At 36.1% G+C, this 26,564-nt stretch overlaps 1 protein-coding gene and 1 pseudogene across 2 annotated transcripts in view; one reads left to right on the plus strand and one right to left on the minus strand.

Annotated features, from left to right (window-relative positions):
• Positions 1 to 26,564, plus strand: part of PLCL2 (phospholipase C like 2) — a 162,942-nt gene that overhangs the window by 14,816 nt on the left and 121,562 nt on the right. The gene's annotated exons all lie outside the window — the stretch shown is intronic.
• LOC118602713 lies at positions 12,757 to 12,875 on the minus strand (annotated as a pseudogene).

Raw genomic sequence — 26,564 nt, forward strand, 5'->3', positions numbered from 1 at the left:
CATCCTAATATTTTAAAAGAACTTTAATACTCTGAAAACAAGATGTTATGAAAACATAAAATGGTAGTAACGATACTTCATAACTAAAAAAAAAGTGGGAGAGTTCCTCTTTGCAAATAATACCTCATATTTGCATAATCTTTTAATCACTACAAGGCACTTTTAACAACTCAGCTTACTGTCACAACTGTCTTGTGCTATGGATACCACTTTATAGGTGAAGAAACTGAGACCCATGTATACACAATTACACCGAGTTGCAGACAACTTTAGTAAGGTTGGACCTAGGTCTCCTTGCTGATAGTCCAGTCCTTGCATTCTCCCTGCTACTCAGGTACCTTCACACATTTAAAATGTGTAAATTGGGAAGGTGACACTTCATTCCTTACCCAGGAACAAAAATACAACCCAGAATCATCAAAAGGTAATCTTAGGGCAGCACCCGTTTGAATTGTTTGGCTGGTTGAGAAACTGAAGAGTTGTTCTGTGAAAGGAACTGAAGTTTATGCCTTGAGCGTTTGTCTCTGGCCTGCTATTACTTAGAAAAATTAACTGCTTCAGTGCTTGTTCTGATAAGGTAGACCATCTGTATGTCCTTGAAGTTAAAAAAAAAAATTGTTTTTGCACTAAATTTATTTAGCAAGCCAAACCTATTTGTCATTCCAAGAAAGCAGCAGTATTGCTCCCTGCTATTCTGGAAGCCACCTGTCGTTTTCAAGGTGATGCTCTGGGTGACTAAAGACCCCTCAGAATGTGGGGGCTGTGTTGTGCCAGCTGTGCTGGCGCAGTCCTTTTCCCATGGCCATGGGACCCAGGGTGAAGCTGGTGCTGATGAGGACAGAGTCACGGGCTGTCCTCCACGGAGCCAAGGAGCTTTGCAGAAAGTAAGACTCCCCTCTCTGGTGCAAGTCTGCGTCCCTGACTGGGTGAGCAGTGCCCCCCAAAATGGGCAACTCTTGGCAAAGAAATTTGTGAATGTACATCCTGTCACCTCCTCCCTACCATCGGTGGCATATGGTCTTTTATCATGCTTCTTAGAGAAACCTCTCAGCCTTTGCCTTGAGACCTGTATACCAGTCCTCCCTGTGGTACACTGGGGAGCTTGCCTCTCTTCCCTCCTGTCTCTGTGCTCCAGATCCCATCCTCTCCCTCCTATATCTTTAATTTCTGCTTCTATGCTTATGTCTCCCCCATCAGTATATAAACACGCTCAGGTTTTTAAAAAATAAAGATGGCAGTAATCGTTCCTCTTCCCTCTAAAGTGCTCTCTTCAATTTTATCTTGAAAGAGTCACTGTGATCTCCTGCTCCATTTTCTTTCCGTTTTCTGCTCTACCTTCCCCCACCAGTGAAGGCCATCTTGGCTCACCATAGACCTCCTTCCCCTATTCCAGGCCTTGTCCTGGGCAGTTTTTCCATAGCCATAGCTACAATCAACTAGATATTCACTGACGAGTCTCAGATTGATATCTTTAGCTCAGATTTGCCTTCTGAGCCCAAGATCCAGCTGTCTACTCAGCATCCCTCTAGCATGTCACTGCACGTCTCACTGCAACGTATTCAGTTCCAACCTTCCATTTCTTAACCTGCTCCTACCCTCCATCTGGTCCTTTTCCGAGCTATTTACTTTGGCAAATGGCACCACCATCCATTCTCCTTTCTTTATGGTTAAAGAATTAGTCTGGATGAAAGAGTATTTTTCATCAGGGAGTTGGAAAACTTAGGAAATTATAGCAACTTCTTTCAGAAGAAAAATGCTTGCTCTTACCTGCCCCCCCCCCACACTTTTTTAAGAAACGGTGTTCAGTTCTGATATATGTTGCCATTAAAATTAGGTAAGTGCATGATTTCTACAGCAAAAACATAGGCTGAATTGAATCAAAGTGATTTAACTCTTAAAAATAAATTTTTCTGTAATTTTCATTCTAATATGGTTTGGAGAGAATCATACAAGTATCTAGGTATTCCTTTGCCTCTACCCTCAACCTCCATTAATTTTTGAGAGTCTCTGAGCATTATTTGACATGCATAGATTCACTGAAAATTGCAAAGCAAAATTTAATTGGTATCTTGTTCAGAAACATTGGTTTCTTATAGGAAAGGTGTTATAAGTTAGGAATGGGCATATTTGTGAGCCAGAGAGGCACAATTTTTAAGCATTTTGAAAAGGAGTATCTATATGAAGAATTTGTTTTCTTTAAAGGTTTTAGTTTGAAGTCTAATCATCTTTAGACTAGGGCAGTAGTTCTTACTCTGGCATCTGTGATTTATAATTTTTTCCTCATTGCTTGTTTTCCTGTTACTTTAAAGTTTGTTTCTGTGAAAATAATTATTTTTTTTTGTGTGCGTACCAAAGATATTACTAAGCCATTTGATACAGGTGAGTATCAGGTGGGGGGGAATGATGATGCGCATGGTCTGGAAGTCACCATTGGAGCCATCATATGTTACGGCTCTAGTTTAATTCCCACTTTGATATGCACTAAAGCAGGCCTGTTCTGTCCTATGATCATGGGCATCCAGCTCTTCTCATATTGGAAAATGCTAAAAACAGCAAACTACACTGAGCTCCAGCCCTTTAATTTTACTTTTGTTACTGGCTATGATGAGACACAAAACCCCTATGCTGGTTGTACAGCAAGGCTCTTGTCTGTGTATGTGTACAATCAGTAGGAGTTCTGGTGTGCCCAGCAGCGGGTGCTCAGCTGTGTGAGAGGACAGAGCTATAAAGGTTCAGCAATGTTGTGTATCGTATGGCCAGGTGGGAGAAGACATACCCAGTGGGAGAGAGCTGGGGCGCTTTGTGGGAAGTGATCAGGTTGGTTTTGTGGTTGAGTGTAGAAGGAAACAATTAAAACAGTTTATTTAACATGGCACCACACACCCACAGTTGCTGACACTACCTCCAATATTTTAAAGCAGATTTTGGCAGGACAGGTCCCCTTCAGCATGCACCTGGGTATGCCCATTGGCATTCTTCATTACCGCCACTGGATGGTTTTCATCTGTTATGTATGTGTGGAATTTCAAAGAATTCATCTTTCGTGATCTCTTTTTGGAAGGTGCAGTGGCTATGGCTGTCCTTGAAATTTAGAACCGCGATGGTTAAAAACCTTGTTCCCATGGAAGAGAGGACATCTGGATGTGGGGCAGCTAATCTGGCTTGGCTGCTTAGGTGATAAAAGTCCAAGCGTCATGAGAACTTGTAGCTTTCTGTGTCCCTGCTCAGTTTTTTGCAAAACTTGCCAGCCAGTAATCCTAAAAAAAACATTTGATGCCTGCAAAGTTGTCAATCTGGTGAGAGTCATGGCCATGGCTTTTATTCCTTAACCTTTTAAAGAGATTTTGAGAGCAGACTATGGAATTCATGTGGTTAACACTGAGGACAAATGTGAGAAGCGTGTTGTGTGAGATGCATATGTGCACTTGAAGACACAGAAAACCCTGTTTTCACAGGATGGAGTTTCTTGATGAGGTGATTGATTGGGTGGTTATATGGCCCTTCCCTTTTTTTTTTTTTTTTTTATGATGACACTGGTTAACGAAAGCCAATAAGTTTCAAGTGTACAATTCAATAGTAAGTCGTATATATATTTCATTGTGTGTTCAGTGCCCATATACCTGGCCCTTTGGGTGAAGTCTGTCTTTCAGTTCAGGGCTTTGCCATCACCGTGACGGATGATACTGGGAAATGAGGAGTGCATTCACCCAGATGCCATCCAGGAAGCACAGCTGGGAAGCAGAAAACCAAGCACATCTGCTGGGCAGTGAGTGACACAACCATGGCAGCCTTTTTGCAGGTAAAAGCCTGTAGACTTCAGGAAGAACTACAGAACACTTTCAAAAGTTATTTTGGTTCAGACAGCCTTGCACTGAATACGGGCTGAATCCCCTCCATGACATAGCGTCGGTGGTGCTATCCTTGCTACAAAAGGCCCCAGGATGTGTGGGCACAGGTTGTGATGTACAATGAATGGAACTAAAGGAGGGTTGTAGGACTGCCACGCTCCTTCACACGGCCTATCTGTAGCCTGCTGATAAAGGGGGCTGTGATTCCACTTGGCACTGCTTGCCTTTTGTCATTACAACAAGAACTGGAAGTGGAAGTTGATTGACTATCAGAGGCCAGGACACAATTTCAACTTCTGTATCAAAGTAAAGTAGCTGCCTTCTAATTGAAATTTCCCTTTAGTATATATAGTATACTTATGTTTTATCTGTGCTATTTAGATTTATTTCAGGTTTTTTAGAAGCCAGTTAATTTTTGCATTCGAAATGAATTTGAGAAGTATTATTTATAAATTTAAAAATCTTCTATGTGAAGGAAATGAAATTAATTGTATGCAGAATTTTGTGGGGATATATATATGTTTCTGAGACGTTTTCTTCAGATTTACAAAGGCATCTAAAATTAAAACAACCAATAATTGATTCAGAGCAAGACTGTGTTATTGCAGCAGCTCTTTACGCCTCCTCAGAATATCAACAGCATACAGGGAGCCTATTAGTTCTGAGCTCTCATCTTTAGGGGAGACTGGAGGGAGCAAGCTGAAATGGGAGAGGTCCCTACAATTGGAGGAGTAGCTGCTCACAGATGCCCATCACTCTCTAGGCCCAGCCAAGGTAACACAGACCATCTGTTTTGAGGAGCATAATCTGTATCTACCTAGAGAGTCTTCTGGGAAAGGACTTAAATATTGCAGAGCTGCATTTTGACGTTTATGAGACTAGACCCTCTTCTCTTTGTGAGCTTCTTCCCCCATTTGAAACAAAATTAAAAATTATATTTTACAACTATGTTGGTATAAAAATATATCTATTAATAATATATATTAATTTTTTTATTCAACCTAAATGTTTTTGTCCTGATTTTAAAAGAAATTAAAACATTTTTTTGTGGGCCCTTGAAAATATCTTGGGCCTAGAATTATTGTGTGCCTGCTGTCCAATGAATAAGTCGGCCCTGATATGTGCAAAGTATCCCCTGATTTACTTTCTAAAATGAATAAGGAAGAAGTTTACTATACAAATAAATATGTTCTTTGTACTTCCAATCTATTATTCTCAAGTGAAGTTGAGAGAAGTCATTGAACATACTGTGAACTTAAAGTTTGGAGAAAATTTTGCATTAGTTAATATGTAACCTGTATCTTCAATTTAGATTTATTGTATTAATTTTTACAGAGATGCTCATTTTCAAAATTTTAATAAGCCTTGAGTTTATAAAATTAAAAATTTACTGTATTAATATCAATAATTAATATTCTACAGAGTTTGAGAAGATTTGCGTATACGCAGTGGAAAATATTTTAAGCATTCTTTCAAGTTTTTTTATGAATATATAATGCTTTTTTATATAATAAATTATTTTCTAAACTAAATTAGCTTTATATAGGAGCTTATATATATGTATTCTCCTGTTTCTGAGAAGTTTTCTATGAATTGTTTGAGTATAAATCTACTTTTAAAGATAACAGGCAATAATTTCTGACTTGGAAATTTCAGAGTGGCCAGGAAAAGCATGCTAAAAATAGAAACTGTGTTTATTTACTCTCTGCTCCACCCAGTCTAAAACACAGCCATGTGGTTACAGGCTTGGGGAAGGCTGATGGTGACTGAGGTTTTTTTTTTTTTTTTTTTTCTTTTTTTCCTCCTGTCACAGAGTTGAAGGAAGAGATCATCCTTTTAACTTCTGAGTCCTGTTTCCTTTCCTTGGCATCTCACATGAATTATTTTTATGTGTCATTATCTGGAAATGAGGTTGACCAATTAGTTTGGGTTTTGGTTCCATTCTTCTTTCTATTTATGTATTTTATCTCAGCTCTATGCCATGAAAGGAAATTTTGAAATTTTACTTTTAGTAATGATTATACTTTCAAAATATGTCAGTTTATAATTTAAAATTTTCCTGTGTTTTACATGATAGTCTAAAAAGATAGCTACTTACTTGGTCATTGTGTTAAAAAGTGCCTAGGTTATGAGTTTAGTTCTCACATAGGCTTTTCACATAGGAAAGACACAATTTCATGGGACCGAATGTTAACCAGACAAGCCTGTCACTTGTGTCATGGATCGCGAGAATCCTGGAGAAGAAGTACACAGCTTAATGTGAAGCTATGAATACCAGACTGGCAGCCCAGTGATACCTGTGGCGGGTCATCCGCACACTTTATTAGTCCAGTGCCTGAAGCCTGTACCACTGTCGGGACCTTTCGCCCAAATGCTGTTGCTTTGTTAGCTCTCCAGCAAGGCATTAGGTTACTGATGGTGCCAGTTCCATAGCTTATTGCTTAGGCACTGGAGTGAGCTGGCTTAGGTATAAATCCAGGCTGGGGTCACAAACCTACTAGCCTTAGTTTCCTCATCTCTAAAATAGGTATAATAATGGGATTGACTTTATTGGATTTTTGTGAGAACTAATTGAGGTCATACATACATGTAAAGCACAGCCATCAACAAGTATTAGTGACTGCTTTTGTACTGACTTAGAGTAGCAGGAGTCCGAACTTATCATTTGAAGTGTCATGCCCTTTGAGTAGAATTTGGCTGTTTTCTTTACCATCATAATGACCTCATGAAAGACATGTATATCAATTCACTTCAATCGATTTCAATTCAATTTATTTCATAATGCATTTAATGAATCTTTACTACATTTTTTATTCTAACTATATCAATTCCAATATTTTAGTCCAAATAATGTTTAAGCAAATACAAGTGAAAACAATTTTGTGGGCTGATTTGGCATTATAGGGTTGTGATTCCTATTGTATATTTAACTCCCTTTCTCCCTTTCATGGGTTCTCTCTAGTTTCTATGGAAAATAGACGCAATTACAGACAATGGTATCGTGAACCCTTATTATACGCATCATCCAGCCCCAACAGTTATCAGCTCATGGCCAATCTTGTTTCCTCTGTATTACTACCCACTTACTCTCATCCTGTATCATTTTAAAGCAAATCTCAGATACCATATTATCCATAATATTTATACAAATGGCAATATCTATATTATACCTAAAAGATAATATTTTCTTAATATCAAATATCTAATCAGTGTTCAGATATCCAATATCTAATTGTCTTTAAAAATATGTAGTTTTTTAATTTAGGGTCCAGATCAGGTCCCACATATTTCGATTGGTTGATGTGTCTCTTAAGTCTCTTTTAATCTTCCCCCATGTCACTCAGTCATTGCCTGTGGGCAAGAGGACATACATTCTAGGGTTAGTTGAGAGCTGTTAGCAACCAACGCTCAGAGCAGTTGGGAGCTTTGAGCAGGACACCAATGGCATCTACTAGTTGGTAGAGAACTTCCAGGCAAAGGAATAGCATGAGCAAAGACCTGTGAACAGCATAGCACAGTATGTTTGGTGGAGTGATAAACACTGTCTGTCTTGGAGGTTGGCAGCCTCAGGGAGATGTTGGGGATTGACGTGTGTCCCAGGTTGTGGTTTATTATGCATTTTAGACGCAGGGTTTAAAGATAGCTTGCTTTTTTAGATGGGAATAAAATTAATAAAAATGTAATAGTGGTAGAGACTATTGTAAATATATAGTGGATCAACTTAGCATTTATTTTTAGATGATGTCTGAATTGGAAAGTATGCTAATGTGTGATAAACATTGTGGCATCTAAGTTAACTAGATGTTTGGAATAAAGTGTGCTTTAGCTTTCTTTCAATTTTTCCTTTTATTATAAAAGTAATGTTGGTATATGATAACATCCCAGAGGGCAGACCATGGTTATCTCCGAGTCTCAGGAGTATCTGGAAGGGTTTAGGTTATCCACCTGCTGCACTTGGGTAAAAGTAGAAATATTTTGCCAGTGGAAGAAATTAGTATTTTTATGATTTTGTCTAATACATTTAAACAATTGTTATCCATGTCGATGTTCTTAGACTGAGTTCTTAATGTGACAACTTAAAATGTATACTCTTAACACATGCAGGCTTTTGCTGTTTCTTGATAATGAGAACCTGGGTTTGAATTCTAACTCTACTACTTACTGTTGAGCAAGTTACATAACTTCTCTATTTGTAGCTTCTTCATCTTTGAAAAGGCAATAATAATAATAGTGCTTTGGTAGACTAAAGTGCCGATTTAATGAGAACGGGTGTATCACAGCATTTCGCACAGGATTAGGCACACCAAAGCACTAAATTTTTTAATTATTTTATTATTGTTTCATTATTTTTATTCTTACTGTTACTATTTTCTTATTGAATATCTTTGAGATCATCAAGTTAAGGTGCCTCAAACAGACAATGACTAATGAAGACAATTAGAAACAAGGATATTAACTTTTATGTGTCCTGGGCTTAAAATTTGCACACTACAACTTAGATATGCTTCTTTTATAGTTTGTAACTTCTTTTATACTCTATAACTGATTTAATATTCCTCTGAACTCCATTCCTATTTGGCAAAAGGCAGGAATATGTCAAAAATAAATCTGCCTTTTCTGGTTTAAAACAGGCTGTATAGTGTTAAATCCTGTCTCTTTTAGGAAATTAGGAAATTTAAAGTTTAGTGTGGTTTCTTTTCTCTTTAAGGGGTCTTTGCATCCCTAAGAAACAATAGGATCAGCCTGCCTGATTACTATTATCATTATTTGGTCGTGGCCCACTATGATATCTATCTATCCATTTATCAGCATTGCATCCACATAATCCGTTTTCCCTAGCGTGACCAAGATGAACTAGCCTGTTTCTCTCCATTCGGGCAGAGGAGCGCAATTCCTCTTGAGTACTCAGCTCATTCATACAACAGTTCTTCCCTCCTGTAGAGTCACTTTTCATTTTCTACTGGATCATTCTTGTCAGTATCAAACATTCTGAATTTCTTCCATGTTTTCTCTTGATGCCACCTTTCCTCTAGCTACTGCCCAAATTCTTTGTCTCCCTTTGCAGGAAACAACTTGAAGAATTGTCTATGCTAGATATCTCTAATTCCTTGTTCCCATTTTTTTCTTAAGCTCGCTCCATTTAGGTACTTACCTTCATTATTCACCAGAGCTGTGCTTGTAAAAGTCACCGAGTTTTAAATCCTCAGTCAGTACTCAATCCTCCTTTTACTCCACCCATCAGTAGCATATGACATGGTGATCATTTCCTGTCTTGATATACTTATTTCACTTGGTTTTCATGGCTCCCTATTCTCCCAGTTTTCCTCCTGTCTCACTAAGCAGTCTTTTCAGTCCCCTTTGCTGGTTACTCCTCTTCTCTTTGACCTCAAAATGTTGTAGTGATCTCAGCCTTTTTTATCTGTTCTTTTCTGTTTACAGTCGTTTGATGATCTCATCCTGTCTCTGTGGTTTTAAGTTGTCATCTATATGTCAGCCACTCCCACATTTGTAGCTCCAGGCCAGTATGTCTTCCATACTCCAGGCTTGTATATTCAGCTTCCTACTAGATTTCTCCACTTACGTCTCAAGCACAACTCCCCTTTTTCCTTTCTATCCGCAGCCTTCCCTGTCTCAATTCGATGGCAGCCTTCTTCTTGATCAGGCCTTGGAATCTCTTTGACTCTTCTCTTTCCCTCATATGCCACATCCAATTTGTAGACCCTTTGGCTCTATTTTCAAAATATATCTAGAATCTGAGAGTGGGATGGAGGTATTATCCCTATTATGTAGTTAGTAATAGGCACAGCTTTGATTTGAACACAGGTGTTATCAGACTATCAAGTTTTCACTTTTATTTTACATTAGTATATTTAATTTATATTTACATAATATTTTTTAAAATGTCATAGCTTAATGGGAGATAACCTGCCCAGTGTTTTAGTGCAACTTTTAAATTATTTTTGTTTTAAATATTTAATTTGAATTTACATTTATGGAAATATTTTGCTTATCAATTTTTTAAAATAGCCATATAATGTTTCAAAATTATGTCACAATTATGATTGAATTTCAACCTTAGAAGTAAAAACAGGTATGGAAAGATGATCCTAAGTAGGTAAAATGGAGAATTTGACATTGATATGTTTGGACATCAGCACCCTCATCAAAAAAAAAATAAATAAATAAAAACACACACATCAAAATTGAAAGTCCATCTAGTATCATTTAGAAATAATTACTTGTGAGTGGTATGATTCTGTATAGTAGTTTTAGTTCCAAGCATTTTATTTCACAGTTTTGAGTTTGTTTGTTTCCCCACCCCGATAACATTTCATGACTCATATCAGTTTGCTTTACCATTTTTCTTTGAAGAGAACTGAGACCTATTTGGTTGTACAAGGCAATGAGCTACATTGTTCAGAAAGCCAAAAATAGGTTTGTGGCTCCTGACTGTGAGACCAGGTGCTCTCCCCTGAGTTATTCTGCTTTTTTTGAGTTATTCTGCTTTCTTCGCTTAAAAATAAATAAATAAATACGCAATACTGAATAACTAATGACTGTGAGGTGAATCCTAGTTAGATCTGTAAAAATGTACTTCCTAACCAAACAAATCAATCTTTCAAACAGACAAAACCATTCTGGAGATGTTTGTGTCAGAAGACTAGCTGACTGTGTTCTCGTTGTCCCCCATGTCTGTCCCATTTTTATGATGCTGGTACCAGGCTCTTGTCACCATATACTTGGATCATTATAAGAATCAGTCTCCCTTCCTCCTGTCCCTCTCCCTTCCCCCCAGATACTTTTTCAGATAATTTGCAGATTAATACTCTTGTAACACTACTTTGTAAAATTCTTCGCTCAACAGTTCTACAATTCCCTTTGCTTTTAGGCAGGATCCCTGCCATCTTCCTTGGTTTTCAGGACACTTCCTGCTGCTTGTCAACCCTCTGTTCTAGCTAGACTGGGACTCACAGACTACAGTCACTTATTATCTCTTTAATTGTGTATTCTGTGCCCTTTTCCAGAAATGTCCTTCCTCTCCTTTTAGTTAACAAGCCCAGCCCTTCTCATGGGGCACTTCTTACTAGTTGAGTTAAAAATTATTAGTTTCAAGCATACAGTACATTGATTAGACATTTATATAGTTTATAAAATGATCTCCCTAATTGCTCCTTCTCATCTCTGGTTTTCCACCTAGACAGTATATTAATGCTGACTGCATTCCCTATGCCGTGCTCCCCATCCCCGTGACCATCTGTCAACTACTAATTTGTACTTCTTTAACCCTTTACCCCATTCTCGCAGTCCCCTATTCCCCCTCCCCTCTGTCTGTCATTAGTTGAAATTTTTATTGTAGGAGTGTGCTATATTTTTTAGCTTCTGAGATTCTTCTGTGGGCTTACTAATGTGTTTACTTAGAAAGTAGGATCCCTGTCTAGTATGAGGCCAGATTATTGCTGGAATTATTATGATTAGTAAAAGAACAAATTAATATTTTAATGGTTTACTACTTTCTGATACATTTACTTGAAATAATATTTTAGATTTGGCTATAAGGAAAATGTTTAAATTTTGTCAAAGATTTTGTGAAATGTAAAGTGACTTTGCTTTGAGAATGGGAAATCCCATCACTAAATAGAATGTCAATATATAAATATATTTGTATACATATGTGTATAATGTAGCTTTCATGAAGTCCTTTTTATAACAGTATGTTGCTAAAAAACAATATAAAACTTATAATCGTTTTGAATGGAGTGCCTAAGGTGCTGGATTTAGATTTTCATGATTTCGTGGAAATAAAAAAGATCTGCCTGTAAATTTTGTTCTTGTTGTAAAAAAGTAACAGATGACTCTTATTTCAGATTATTGAAATATGGGACTATAGCATTAATGTAACACCCACCATAATGTTTTTCTTTTTAAAATGTTTTCTTCAATATGACTTGCCAGATTCCTCTGATACCAGGAATCCGTAGCAACCATGGTATGTATTGTCATACTGTTTTTAATTTGGTAACTGCAAAATGCAGTTCAACTGTATTTCCTCAACATTTATCTTTTTCTTCTTGATTAATGTGGAACTTTTGGTGTATATCATTACTTAAGTTGTGAGTTGCGGAGGAACTTAGTTGGGGAGAAAATTAAAGTAACTCTAACATAGATCTTCATATAGTCTATAAAGTTTTCATGAGGATAATAAAGTGCATTTTGTATATGGAGAAGTACGTATATATATAATATATATATAAAATATATATATGTGTATGTATAAATATATACATATATAATTTGGGAAAAGAATTAGGGCGAAGCATACTAATTCAGTTTAACTTTCTCAAACACTAATATTATCTAGCAGAAAGATGAGTTTTCAAAAGATATATATTCCTTAAGTCCACCCATCATTAAAATTGTTATGTTGAATTTAATTATGAGCTTACTAATTAACATATTAGTGTATTTCCATTATAAATTTGAATTTTCAAGTTTTTTTCTCTGGTGATGCAGCTTTACTGAATTAAAATATGCAGATATCTTTAATTTTTGAATAGAGTTTGATAAATCTTACGTTTTCATGAAATTACACTATAGTATAAGTGAATGATTAAAAATTCTTATAGAGTTTGTTAGAGAGTCTTCCTGTTACCAAATCTAGAGAATATGTGTGGTTTAAAGATTTAAAGATAAACTCATAAACTATCACTTAAAATTTAATGTAAAACAGTACTTTTAATTTAGGAGAATGAAGATTTCACCTGCTTATAAAGTTAATGTATTAGTGGATATTGGAATAAATCAATTAAAACATATCTTTTATAAGGTGGTAAAGAAAAATTAACATAAATCAAACAATGCATAACATTAGTGAACATTCTTATCTCTATGAAGTTAATTCTTTTTTTTCTGCCTACAAAACCAGGTCTTCCTAGGTGGTCTCCCATCCAAGTACTAACCAGGCCTGACCCTGCTTAGCTTCTGAGATCAGATGAGATCAGTTGTGTTCAGGGTGGCATGGCTGTAGACTGAGGTTAATTCTTTTGATTCAAAGCCTGGAAGTTACTTAAAACCTCATAGAAATCTTCACATTTATTTTCACCTTGCCTTTTTTATTTATGAGAGTGAGAGTTCTGAGTATTAATGTTCACATAGCTTTATGTTAGTATTTAGCTAAATCCTAACATGGAGAAAGCCAATGTGTATTTGCTATTAGAACCTCTGAAATTTTTCATTACATATTTCAAGTTAGAGCTATCCAAGTTCCATAATTGATGAGTTTTATGATATTGGAAGCAGTTATTTCTCTGTGATGTAGATATATTCTCTGATTAGTTTCTTTGCTGCTTTAATATTTTTTTATTTAATTTTACCACTGTTACTTTTCTTTATTCTGATAATTTTTTATCTCTATCTTTAGGAAATTACTTTTCATTGATTTATCCTGTTTATGCTGTTTGGTTTTGTTTTTTCCTTTCAAATTCATCTTTTGAACTATGGAAAACATTATTTTAGAAAAGTTCTTTTTTCGGGTCAAGCCAGATTTAATGTAGGGGAAAGGACAATGTTCACTCATCTACCACTCACAGCTTTGTGAAAGGGAGAGAGAAGAGGTAAGAGGAAAGGTTAGAGAGAAAACGAGAGACACCTGATTCGGTTTACATTTAAGCATGGAATGGAATAAATATTAAGAAAATCCAGGCCCATCTTGCTCATACCTCAGAAAGTGGTTCTTGAGTATCTCAAACAGTATGTTAAGGTTTCCATTACTTTTAATTAATTAAAACAAAACATGCTTCTTAGGCACCTGTAATCTTGAAAAGCATTCCATATTGTGACCTGACTGAAAGTTTTTTGTTTGTTTTTTTTGTTTGCTTGTTCGAGTTTTGTTTTGCTTTTTTGCAGATTATTATCTATTTATTGCCTACTTTAATACTATAGCACCAAAAATAACAGGTAAACTTGACTTAGTAAACCTGAGAAATTTGGGGAAGGATGAGGAATGTGGAATTATTCAGTTTTTTTAAAACAATAAGTAACCAAATATTTTGCTTTTTCAACTAGTTATTTCTCACTGGTTTTGATCAAGAAAAGGTAATATCCCTTGTTGGGTTATAGGTTTTGCTGAAGCTGACAGGTTTCTGTAGTGGATTAATTTGTGCATCTACTGGAAGTATCTTTCCTGAAATATTGGAGAAAGGAAATAAGAAAATGGTCTGTAGAGTGGAGAAATGGTCAGGAGAGAAGTAGTCGCTCCCGGAACTATTTCTGATAGAAAAATATATTCTGCAGCTTGGCATTCGAATTTATTACTGCCAAAACTCCAGGAATAATATACCGCTGTGAACATCCAACATGTTATTTCTAAAAGAAGAAAATTAATATCATCCATGTGAGAGAGTCCATGGTATTGCGGCACCAAATGAATGTATTTCTATAACTGTCATCTTTTTATTTAGAGAAAAAATCCAAATAATTGGTGATGAAGTTTGCAGTTATTTTGCCACAAATTACTTAGAGACATGGAATGTAAATATATTATCAACAGAATTTTGAAAAATATAAGGTAATTAAAATACTTGATTTTTCCTCTTCGTGTTCAAGTCTGCATGATAAATTATTTTCTCTCTTTTGTGGTCGCACATTAGCCATGTGTCATCCTGTACCTCAAAGGATAAAGTAACAACTTGTGTGTTCTTTATCTGCCCCTCTCCCCTTGTCTGTGCTCTTTGTCTTGCGCGCCCCTTGGAGACTCCTGGTTTCCTTAGTAGGTTGCCTGGTAGTGACTGGAGAGTGAGATAGCTGTGCTATAAAAGGCCCTTCCTTCCCTGGCCCAGCCTTTTCCTGGTATGTAGGCCTTTTCTGTTCTTCACAATCCGGATGCACATAGAACACGGTCCCATCTTGTTAAGGACAGACATCCTCTGTGTGATTATGGATGGATCTGACTTTCAGTTAGAGTCAGGTCTGAAGAGTGTTTTTAGCCTTCTCGTCTATCGGGCTACCTAGCCAATAAAGAGTCCTATAACTAGGCTGAGCAGTAATGTAGAATTTTAGGGCTTGTTTGTTTGTTTGTTTCTGTTTTGGGCCAAAATACATTCTTCTGTTTATCTACAACTGTATAGCAAACTACCTTAAACTTAATGGCATGGAACAATACCCAGTTTATTTTGATCATGGGTTCTTTGGGTCAGCAGTTTGGACAGGACACATCCAGGGTGGCTAGTCATTGCTTTCTGATGTCTGGACCTCAGCTAGGAACACTCAAATGGCTAGGTGACTCTGACCACTGGGCTGAAGCTGGAGCATCCACTTCCAAGATGGCTTCCTCACTCACATGTTAAGTTTGTGGGGAAAATGGGAAGGTTGGGTTCAGCTGAGTGCCCGTGTGTGGCCTGAGTGCCTTTCCAACATGATGATCTCAGGCCATCTCAGGCCACTGAATGTCCCTTAGAGCAAGTCTCCCAAGAGAACCAGGTGGAAGCTGCATGGCCTCTTCTGACCTAGCCTCAGATGTCACACTGAGTCACTTCTGCTGCATTCTTTTAGTTACAAGTGAATCATAGGCAAGCCTAGATTCAAGGAAAGGGGAAAGAGACCCCACTTTTGGGTGGGGGAGTAGTAAGGTCACACTGAAAAAGATCGGGTAGCATGAGGGACATTGTAGCAGTCATCTTGGGAACTTAGAAAAAAGGGGAACTGCATCTTGATATTTTGATCCCATAAGGCTAAATTTCTGTTTTCTTATGCGAATTATTCAAGTGTCTCATAATTTGGAAATTCAGTATTATAGACCAAAATTTTTGGATGATTACCGAATATTTTCCTTCTTTCTTACTTGTGTTACTATTTGACTTTTTATATAACTTTTGTATAACTGCAAATTCAAAGGAGGATTTTTCAATACCATCTTTATTTGTACCCTTAATCTGAGAAGCTAAAATAAGACTATAAGATCGTGCCAGATTATAATAGGGAAGATCAAATTGTCACCATGAACTTTACAGTCAAGGCATTTAAACCAGGAAGATGAAAGGAGAGAAGTGTCAAAACAATGGAAATTTTTTGTGCATAAAAGAATCTTTTTAGGTAATGTATGGAAACTCCCCTTTATAACACCAATGGCTGTGCTGATGATTCTAAATAGTATGTCACAGAGAGATGCACATTGGATTTTTAGCAATAGCTTCAAAATTATGTTCCATAGAGTACAGAATTATCATGACTTTCTGTGCTGGGGGAAAAAAACTAAGGTAATATAACGACTTGGGCAAGTTGCCTTACCTAATTGGTTCTCAGTTTTCTTATCTCTATAGCAAGGGGCTGAAAGCTCTCTGACTGTATATAGTGCTTTGACTTTATTCTTGCACTCACTTAGCCCTGGAACAAGGCAGTTATATGTCAGCTCAAGGTTAATACTAAATATGAAAGCACAGGGGTCCTGTCAGTTAAGTTTCAGAAAGTTATTAAATTCTAGTCACTTTATACTTAGCAACTAATTCCAAAAACTAAATAGAAACTCTGGATTAAGTAAAAAATTTTAAAAGATATGTACATTCTTAAATTTAGAGCATTTACGAATCATAATACTTAGATATCGAATATTGTAGATAAACATTTTTAGTTTTATTCCTTTGAACCAAAAACCTGAACTCACTTATTTGGAGCCAGAATTTAAATCACTAAATAATGATTTAATAGAAAATAGTGCAATTGAGGTTCTGAGGCTTGTTTTGCATAAGTTTTCAAATTTATTGAGGTAACGTTTATCATATTCTCTTACCTTTTGACAATCACAACGTTGGAAATTGTCCTTTTTTTAATTACTAGTAATGTTTCGTTTTTTTTCTTGATCAGGCTTGCCTGTGGTTTATCAGTTTCACAGCCTTTTTAAACAGCCAATTTGTGGCTTTGTTGATCTTCTCTATTGCTCTATTGTGTGCCTTTTCTGTTTCATTAGTTTTTATCTCAATTCTTTTTTTATCCTTGTAATTTCTTTTTTTTTTTTTCTTTTGGTTTATTCTTTTTTGCTATTTTTGTGACTATTTAAGTTGTAAACTTAACTTTTTAATATTTAGCCTTCCTTTAGAGTATTAATTCTGTGGCTTGTATAGTTGGTTTACAAAAAATACATTCTTTTTATGACCGACCTTTTTTGGAATCTGGATGATTGGGCACCTGTTTTCCTGGAAGTGCTTCCCTCAGAGTGAGGAAGAGTTGCATCAGGTAGCGACATACGAATGAATGTTCTTTCCTAAGCATCCTCATCACAAAGATTCTATGAATATGAACTTCAAAATGACATTTTCTGGAAGTTGTGGTGTAAGTATTAGCAAATCAATTGAAAATTTACTCAGGCAAATTATAAAATGACTAATACTTCTATATATGCCACATATATACCATCTGTTTAAAACTTACATCACCAGAATGTGCTCTTGCCAACATATTTTTTTCCCTTCATTGCCTCTGTGGGTGAAAAATCAGTGAGGCAAAGAACCTGTGTATTTTAAAACAAATTAAAATAATTTTTCTGTAATGTTTTGTTAATGGTACTGTCTATAGTTTAGTTATTTTATTATCTGTTAAAAATATTCCATTTTATAGCATGTGAATATGATAGATACTTGAGTCACGTGATTATGGATTCTGAATTCCAGAAAGACTTGTTCAGAAGGCCAGTGAATCTATTACTTCCTTAGTAATACGGCTTTAGAATACCATTTAACTTTTTAAACTGCATTTATTAGATATGTTAATCCTTGTGTATGTTTCTTCTTTTGTAGATGATATGACATAATAACCCCTAGGGTTTTCCAAATAAATATGTTAATTTTATTATTTAATATGATTATATGATAAACTTGTATTTCTTAAGAATCCTAACAACTGGAAAGATAAACCACAAATTAAAAAGTAGATATGTAAATTAGAGACAGTAAGATCAAGAAAGCAAGTTCTCTAAGCCCTATTCGTGGCTCTCGCATGCTGGCTTGACTACTGGTGGGGGTAGAGAGGTCCAGCCTTCCAGGTTGGACATGCTGACAGAATGCAGGAGTGGAAGTGTGCTTGTGTGGCATTTTTATTTATTTGAAAAACAGATTTATTTTCCATTTAACTGGAAGCTACCCAGTTCCTCAAATACTATGAGTAAATAGGAGTTTGTTGTATTTATAACCACTGTATTGTAACCACTACTTAAATGAGAATACAATAAAACATTTTGAATATTAATTTCTCAGCACCAAACCATAATCTATAAATATGTTTTGATTATCTCACATTTAGAATTTTCCCTTATCATTGCCATTTGGAAGAAATTTAGTGTTTCTAACTGCCATTAATATTATATCTCACTTTCAATTAAAATTTGAATTAGGAATTTCATCAAGAAGAACAGAATAGATCAAAGCCATAAAAAGCCATAACATTTTGACTTAAAAACATCTTTAAGTTTAATGTGTTTTATTTTATTTGTGGATCTAGCCCATATGGTAATTTTTTTCCAAGGGTAGAGGTCAGGTCCCTTGGTTTTTATGTGTATGTTTATAGCAACAGATACCTGGTACCTGGTGGGTAGAGAGTTGCTAGTTAGCTATTTTCATCATATCTTTTTAAATGGAGACTTCCAGAACAAAGTTTCTTTTGTAGACAATCTCTTTCTTAAATACCTAGCACCAAGTAGATTGTTTTATTTTTAATTTAATGATCTGTTTCTATCCTATAAGAAAGCTTTAAATATAGTCAAGGGACTGATATATTGGACATGTGATTTACCTGCTTAATGGAGATCTGTGAATTGGTGACTCTCATACCCATTCTTGGCAAGCTGATGAAATATCTAGTAAACGGTAAGATCACTGAACACATGCGCTGAGAACACACTTTTGAGGAAAACGACATCCGGATTTCCCTAAGAGGAGATTTTATTTCATCCTGCTTTCAGAATTCTTTCGTGGCTGGGCGAGGATGTGGATGAGAAAAACAGGAGATGCACTGCTGCCAGTATTTTTTTTTAAATGTGATGTAGAAGTATGACTGACTTTGAAAGAATAAGGTTCTAAATTCCCAGAATATCACTATTCATTATACAAGTGAAAAAATGTTGTCTAAAGACGGGTTCAAATCATTTCACCATGACCTTTGCCACTGCCCCTTGTATTTCTCAGGCAATCATCAGAAATAAGTTGATCATGAAGGGTCCAAATAGAACTATTGTCTATTTAAGTAAGAATATAGGAAGAATGAAGATAGCTCTCTGGAAGAATCTCATCCAAGAAACTGTTTTTTAGCTGTGGGAAAAAGAAAGTTGAAAATGCTTTGATTTTAGTAGGTTGGTTGAGTTCTACATATTTTTAGCAGGGACCAAAAAAAAGAGAGAGTTGCATGCAACTATTTAAAAAGAATGTGATACAACAAAAGCTGTTTTAAATTTGTGGCACAGTAGAAGAATGCTTTTTAATAGTTATGAACTTTTAAAATTAATTTCTACGAAGAAGAATCTTTGGTGCAGGAAGAATTTGGCTCTGCAGTTTTTGTTATGTTAAAACTTATTCAGGCAGAATTTTAGTATTCAGAATTCAGCACTACAATTTAGAGTTTATAATAAAAATGCTAAGTCAAAACCTATTTTAAGCATATAACCCCCCTTAAAACTTTTTAAAAAATTCTGAAAGTTTAAAATCATCTAAAAATGATAACTAAAAAGATGTGAAATGTCTTCATGCTTTTCTACTTGGATGGAATTTTGTTGATAATGTATTGTGTCTTTTAACTCTCAAAAGATTACTTCCTTTGTCGAAAGAACTCATTTCTAAGATCTCATTAACTCCACCAAATATAGCTATAGAGGGGGCCACATTTGGGAAGTGGATATTCTTATGCATCTATTGTTAATAGTATGGTATGTTAAACCGAGGACTTAGAAACTGGTATTAGGTGCTATTGAAATATATCCTGCAGGCATATTTCTGTCAATAGAAAAATCATAATTGGTAGTGGGCCAATGAAATGTTATACCTATGAATGGACACAATCCTTTCTTAGTCCGTAATAATTAAAATAAAATGTTATGTTTTAGGAAAGAATAATCTTTTATTTAGAGACTGCTAAATATGCTACCTCAAGAAGGAGTAATCAAAGTATGGGGTTTAATTAAAGACAGACTTGCCTTCATCCCTCCTCCATTAAGGCAGTCATTAATACTTTGGACAAACATAAAGCTTCTGGAGGCAAAATATTACATATAGAAACCTGATTTTCCTAATGATTCCTGTCGTAAAAGTAGAAAAGGGTTTATTGGAGAAATCAGTAACCTTTCTACAATAAATATTTAAATTATAATGACCTCTTTCTAAAATGAATTTAGGAGATCATTAAGTATAATAAAATATTGTAAGTGCTCAAAAGAAGCTCACCTCCTACCTCCCTTCTCCAATCAGTGATTGAAATGTGATTCGTGTTGGACTCCCAGGCCAGTCCAGGCGGGTCAGACATGGAGGGTAGCAGCCCTTTGCCCCTTGCTGAAGGAATAAGCGGGCCTCAGTCCATAACAGTGGCTGCTCACCACCCTGGTGATGTGGAGTTATGGGTTGAGGCAGGCAGCTGGTCTGCAGGAGGAGTGTGTCACATCAGGTGATTGGCTAGGAGGAACAGAGAAGACCCAGGAGTCAGCATCTCATACTTGTGAAACGAACAGGAGTGCAGCAAAAGGGCAGGAGACTAAAGGCTGGTGAGAGTGGCCAGGGTTGCATGGATGGAGGCCTGGGTTTTTGTCTACTCCTTCTTATTATCTAGAGGATGTTTAACATTTGGCGCTGTTAGACCTACCACAGCATTCACGTTGCACTGGACTTTTACTCACAGGGAATTCTGTTCTTTTAAACTCTCACTCTTTCTGTGTCAGAAACACCCAGTGGCATGGGGCTTTGTTCAGTTGCTTCACACACCACTTCTTTAGTTTTGCCCTTAAGTAAAATATCACTTCTTGTTTTTCATTAAATTTGGGGAGTTTTCAGCCATTACTTCTTCAAATATTCTTTCTGCTCCTTTCTCTTTCTTTCTGGGATTCCCATTATGCATATGTTGATATTATAAGTGGTGTCTCAGATGTCTCTTAGTTTTTTTGTCTTTTGTTTTTTTTTTTCTTTTCTGTTCCTCAGACTGGATAATATCAACTGACCTACTTTAAAGTTTGCTGATTCTTTCTTCTTCCTGCTCAAATCTGATATTGAGCCCCTCAAGTGAAAATTTCATTTCAGTTATTGTACTTTCAAAATCCAGATTTCTATTTGTCTCATTTAAAAAGTTTCCATTTATTGATAATCTCTAGTTGATGAGATATCATTCTCATAATTTCTTTTATAGTTCTTTGTACGTGGTGCCTTTAGTTCTTTGAGCACATTTAAAATAGTTGATTTAAAGTCTTTGTCTAGTGAGTCCAGAGTGAGGTCTTTCTCAGGGAAAGTTTTTATTAATTGCCTTTTTCTCCTGTATATGGACCACACTTTCTTGTTTCTTTACATGCTGTTTAATTTTTGTTGTTGTTGTTGGAAACTAGACATTTTCAATATTATAATGTGGAAACACTGGAAATTAGATTCTCTACTCCCCAGGGTTTGTTGCTGCCTGCCGTAGTTGCTGTTGTTTGTTTAGTGACTTTTCTATACTACTTTCGTAAAGTCTGTCTTCTTTGTCATCTGTGGCCATTGACATCTCTCCTCTGTTGGCTTAGTGGTCAGTTAGCAATTGGACAGAAAATTTTGGTTCTGCCTTAGCCTTCACTTCCTGCTTTCCCAGACTTGAAGGTCAGTCAGAGTTGAGAGTTGAGAGTTATCTCAGCATGTACTTGGCCCCATGCATGGACGTGATTGTCTAGATTTCCAAGAATATGTCTGATCCTTTCAAAGTCTTTATTTGCCAAAGCATCTCATTGCCCAGCCTTTCCTCCCAAGCTTTTTGGTTAGTTTATTGTTTACATCAACTGTTACTCACTGATCCATACAGCAGAAATGAATATATTTGCTTCTAAGTGTTTTTGACAAAATCCACCTGGGGATAGCCACCTCAACACTGGTGGAGTTCCAAGTTAGGAGAGATTAAGCCAAGCCCTTTGAGCTGAGCCACCAGGCAGATTAAAAAAAAAAAAAAAAAAAAAAAAACTGTAATTTTTTTCAGAATAAGCTCCTCCTGCTCCCTCTGGTAATGGTATCTGTACTGGGAATGTTGTCTTCAAGCCCCACACTGAGCTGGGGTATAGAGGATGGAACCAGGGTTAGTTATAAGACTATCTTACAAAGCTAGCTATCCCTACTGAGATTCATCTGTTTTTATTGATTAAGTGTTCCCCTGGTTGCTGCAATTTTTTGGTGGTTTCCACAGTTCCAAAAAAGTTGGTTTTCATAATTTTGCTAGTTTAATCAATGCTTTTGTGGAGGAACAGGCTTTTTGGAGTTCTGTACTCTGCCATTTTTACTAATGTCATTTATCATATGATATTGGATCTATAGACTGTTATTAACTTCAAACTGTAATTGCTTGATTTGTCATTTGCCGAACTCTCAGCCTTTCTTGATGAATCTTTTTTCACCAAAATACATTAATGAATATACCCTTTATTGCTCATACATTTTATATTGCTTTTCATTGTACTTTCCAGAACTCTCTAGAATCTTTAGGCATACCTAGAGCAGATTGGATTGATTTCCCCAAGTTAATGAAATAAAATTTTAAACTCTAATATCTTGTTTTAATAAAATAAGTTTCCCTTGCATGACAATAAGATAAAGCTTGGAGAATCCTAATGGTTGCTTCAAGATTCAACTTTGTCAGAATTTATCTTAGTTTTAAATAGCGTTCATTGCATACATTTATATATGTCATTTTATTGATGACTATTTTGCTCACTGATTTAAGAACCCTCTAATACAGAGACAATTTCTGTTTTTATTCACTTTTGTACTCTTAGCACTGGACATGGTACCTGGCACTTTATAGGTGCTCAAGAAACATTTGTAAGATGAATGAACACAGGGGCTATTAGATGAAGACTGTGGAGTGAAGATCCATATGACTTGAATTACCTACGCCTTTAAATTAAGTTAAATACAATAATAAAGCTACAGGAAAGCTTCCTCGGTTTTATCATTAGTGCCTGAGGCTTACTTAGAAAATACTAAAAACCAGATATTTTAGGATGCATCCTTGCAACTGCTTCCAGTTGGACCTGTCAGGACAGTTTTTTTCCTTGTATTTAAATGAATATAAAAGGCTCTTAAAGTTATATAATATCTTTTACCAAAAAAAAAAAAAAAAAAGATATCTAAATTAGAAGTCTAGGAGTTTAGGATTCTAGGCATGAGAACTGTCAGCTGTGTGAGCAAGTTAACTTTTTCACAACCTACAGTCAACTTTTCATTGTCTGTGACAGTTAAGGGACATTGTCACAGAAAATGGAGGATGATAGGTTTCCATGTCAGCTCTGTAAGGGCCACTGCTATTTCCGCTAGTGGGGTAGAGGGTGGTTTATCAGTGTTGTTTGGTGTAAGTCAGCGATTGGGAGTAACTATGATATTAGGTATTAGAAGATACCTCTAGGTCATAATTTCAGATTTTATTCAACTTTGCTTCATGTATATGGAGTTTAAATCTACAGAATACAGGTTTATTTTTATTTATTTTAATTTTTTAGTGTGAATGACTTATCATTATGGTTAATCAGCATATCCACTTAAAATTCTAAAATCCTATTGTACACATATTTATCTTAGCTAATTCAAGTTATATACATGAGCTTTATTGTTCATTTTTTTTGCAGTTATCCAATGTACTTTTTTTATTGAAATATAATTCACATAACATAAAATCCAGCCTTTAAAAATGTTTTTAGTATATTCACAGCTCTGCAACCATCACCACCAATTCCAGGACATTTTCATATCCCCCAAAAGAAACACCTTGCCCATTAGCAGTCACTCAGTTGCTGGCAAATTATAATTTTTCTATCTCTTTGAATTTGCCTTTTCTAGACTATTCTTATAAATGGAATCATATGATATGTGGCCTTTTGCAGCTCACTTTTTTTTAACTTAGCAGAATGTTTTCAAATTTCCTCCACAGGACTTCATTCTTCTTCAAGGCTGAATAATATTCCATTGTATGGATCTACCACATTTTGTTTGTCCACTCATCAGTTAATGGACATGTGGATTATTTCCACCTTTTGACTATTGTGAATAATGTTACCGTGAACATTTGTGTACACATTTTTGTATGGACATATGCTTTCATTTCTCTTGGCTATATACCTAGATGTGGAATTGATGGGTCCTATAGTAAATTGGTTAACTTTTTGAGGAACGGTCAATTGTTTTCTAAAAGTGGCCCAGTCAACTTTCCAGGTGACTGTTTCAAGTTCACGAAACAAAGAAATGGGTCATATTGGCTCATACTTCTGTAAATTAAAGGTTTCAAATGCTAACAATGTGTAGGAAGACTCTCTGCATGAAAACAGTTAAAATTACTTTCTTTTGATCACCCTCCCCAGGACTTCTAAATATTTCTGCCATGCTCATCAGAATTAAGTCTTTTGCTGATATTTCATGAATGCTAGCATTTCTCCATAAGTATTTTTAAATTGCTCACAAGCAAAAAAAAAAAAAAAAAGCCATATTATTCATATTGAATACTCTAAATCAGACAGATGAGAGGGCTGGCTCTGCTGCTAGGTTCCTAGCAGTGTCACTTCGAGGAATAATTCCCTTTCTTGAACCTCGGTGTCCTCCTCTGTAAAATGGAATTAATAATACTATCTGCTCTAGGTGTTCCTCTAAATATTAGAATGAAATCATGAATGAACATTTTTCTGTATGGCGCTTCCCCAGCACTCAGTCAATGCTAACTACAGTTAACATCATTACCGTTATATCATTATTTCACTAGTGCGAATTTCTTTGGAAGAATAAATTAATTAATGTTTTAAAATTACTTCCTGAAACTGCTTGGAGATAAAACTTGTTTGACTACAGTGATCAGATTTTTATTCTAGCAAACAAAATAATTTGTAATCAAAAAATTTTTAAGGTGAAGGAAGAAAAGGGATGGGGAACAGCAGAAAAAATCAATTTGAAATTTCCTTGTAGTTGTTATCATTTTATCCTTGATGTATATAAATTAAAACAATTTGTTGTTCTTTTCCTTTTTTTCTGAAGCACATAAAATTTGTACACCAATTTTTTTAACTAAAATGAAATATTAACGTTACCTCTTTTAGCACTACTTTAAAGCAAGAACAGCATAAACCCTTCACAGAATGTTTGCAAGACATTTGATTGTAAAATATGTGTCAATTGACACATTTCCCTTTAAATTTGCTTTATTTGTTAAAGTAAGTAACCAATGTGAATTTTTTCAGTTATTGTCCCATAATATAATGCTACAAATATAGTGCTAATAAAACATTGATAAAATGCAAAAATTAAAAATAAATGTATGAAATAAATAATTGAGGACGAAAAAGAGAATACCAAGAATGGTTAGTGAACATTCTGATAAAACCCTCTTTGTTAGTTTAAAAGGAACACATCTTTGCTTAGTCTCCGTTCTAAATGAAATGTCCCATTATCTGTGTCTGGAGCATCTCAGTAAGTTTTTGTCGCTTCGTAGTGGTAATAAGATCAGTCTAGTTTAGCAGTTCTCAGCCTTGGCACTATTGACATTTGGGGCTAATAATTCTTTGTTGTGGGGCAGTGATCTCTACCTACTAGATATCGGTAGTGCCCCCACCCCCCCTTACCCCTGACTCCTTGTGACAACTAAAAACGTCTCCAGACTACCCTATGTCCTCTGGGGGAAAATTGTCCCTCACTGAGAATTGCCGATGTAGTGTTTGCCAAGTATGGATGCACCCCATGAAGCACCATTCACTTTGGAGAGTGTGGGATACTCCAGGAAAAGAAGGTTCTGTGGTTAAATAAGTTTGTGAGACCCTTATTTAAAAAAACAACAGCAAAAGATTATCAGAGCTTTTACTATGCTATCTAGTGTGAATTGCCAAGAGGACAACCTGCAACGTGTCTCCACTTATTTGACTACAGACCGTTTATCAAAGGGCACAGCTTGCAGGGTGTAACACATTTCCGTCCCCCTGCTCTAGCTCTGTCATTTTCCAGGCGAGGAAACTGAGGTCAAGGGAAGTTACATGAATTAATTTTGTAATTGCTGAGTGAGCACTTACCATGTGCTAGCCCCAGTATTAGGCACTGGGGAGACCACAGTGCACAGGACAAGCAGACAAAGACCCAGTGACTACAAAAGTAGGAGGAGAGAGTGTTGAACCTGAGGCATCTGTGGAGGAGACAGTAGACCATTTGGAGAGACCAGTCAGTAGACTGGCTGGGGAGATAGATTTTGGTTCCCGTGCCTAATAGTTGAAGCTGGGGACTAGGTGAGAGCACCTCAGGAGCCAACGATGGAACCCTGGAGATATCAGTGTTTAAAGGCAGCCCCAAATGGAGCCCAAGAAGGGAGTAGGAGACAGCATGGAGACAGGCCGAGAGCTGCAGTCCAAGGCTGCAGAGAGGAAGCAGCAATCTGTAGTGGTTGAGTTCTTGGGTTTTGGAGTCGAGCTTGTGTTTTGAGTCATAACTGCACTGCTCACAGATTGTGTGACATCGGGAACATATACTTTACTTCTCAAAGGTTCAATTTTTTAAAGGGGTA

Source organism: Rousettus aegyptiacus, unplaced genomic scaffold (assembly GCF_014176215.1).
Source record: "Rousettus aegyptiacus isolate mRouAeg1 unplaced genomic scaffold, mRouAeg1.p scaffold_m13_p_4, whole genome shotgun sequence".
Taxonomy (NCBI): domain Eukaryota; kingdom Metazoa; phylum Chordata; class Mammalia; order Chiroptera; family Pteropodidae; genus Rousettus; species Rousettus aegyptiacus.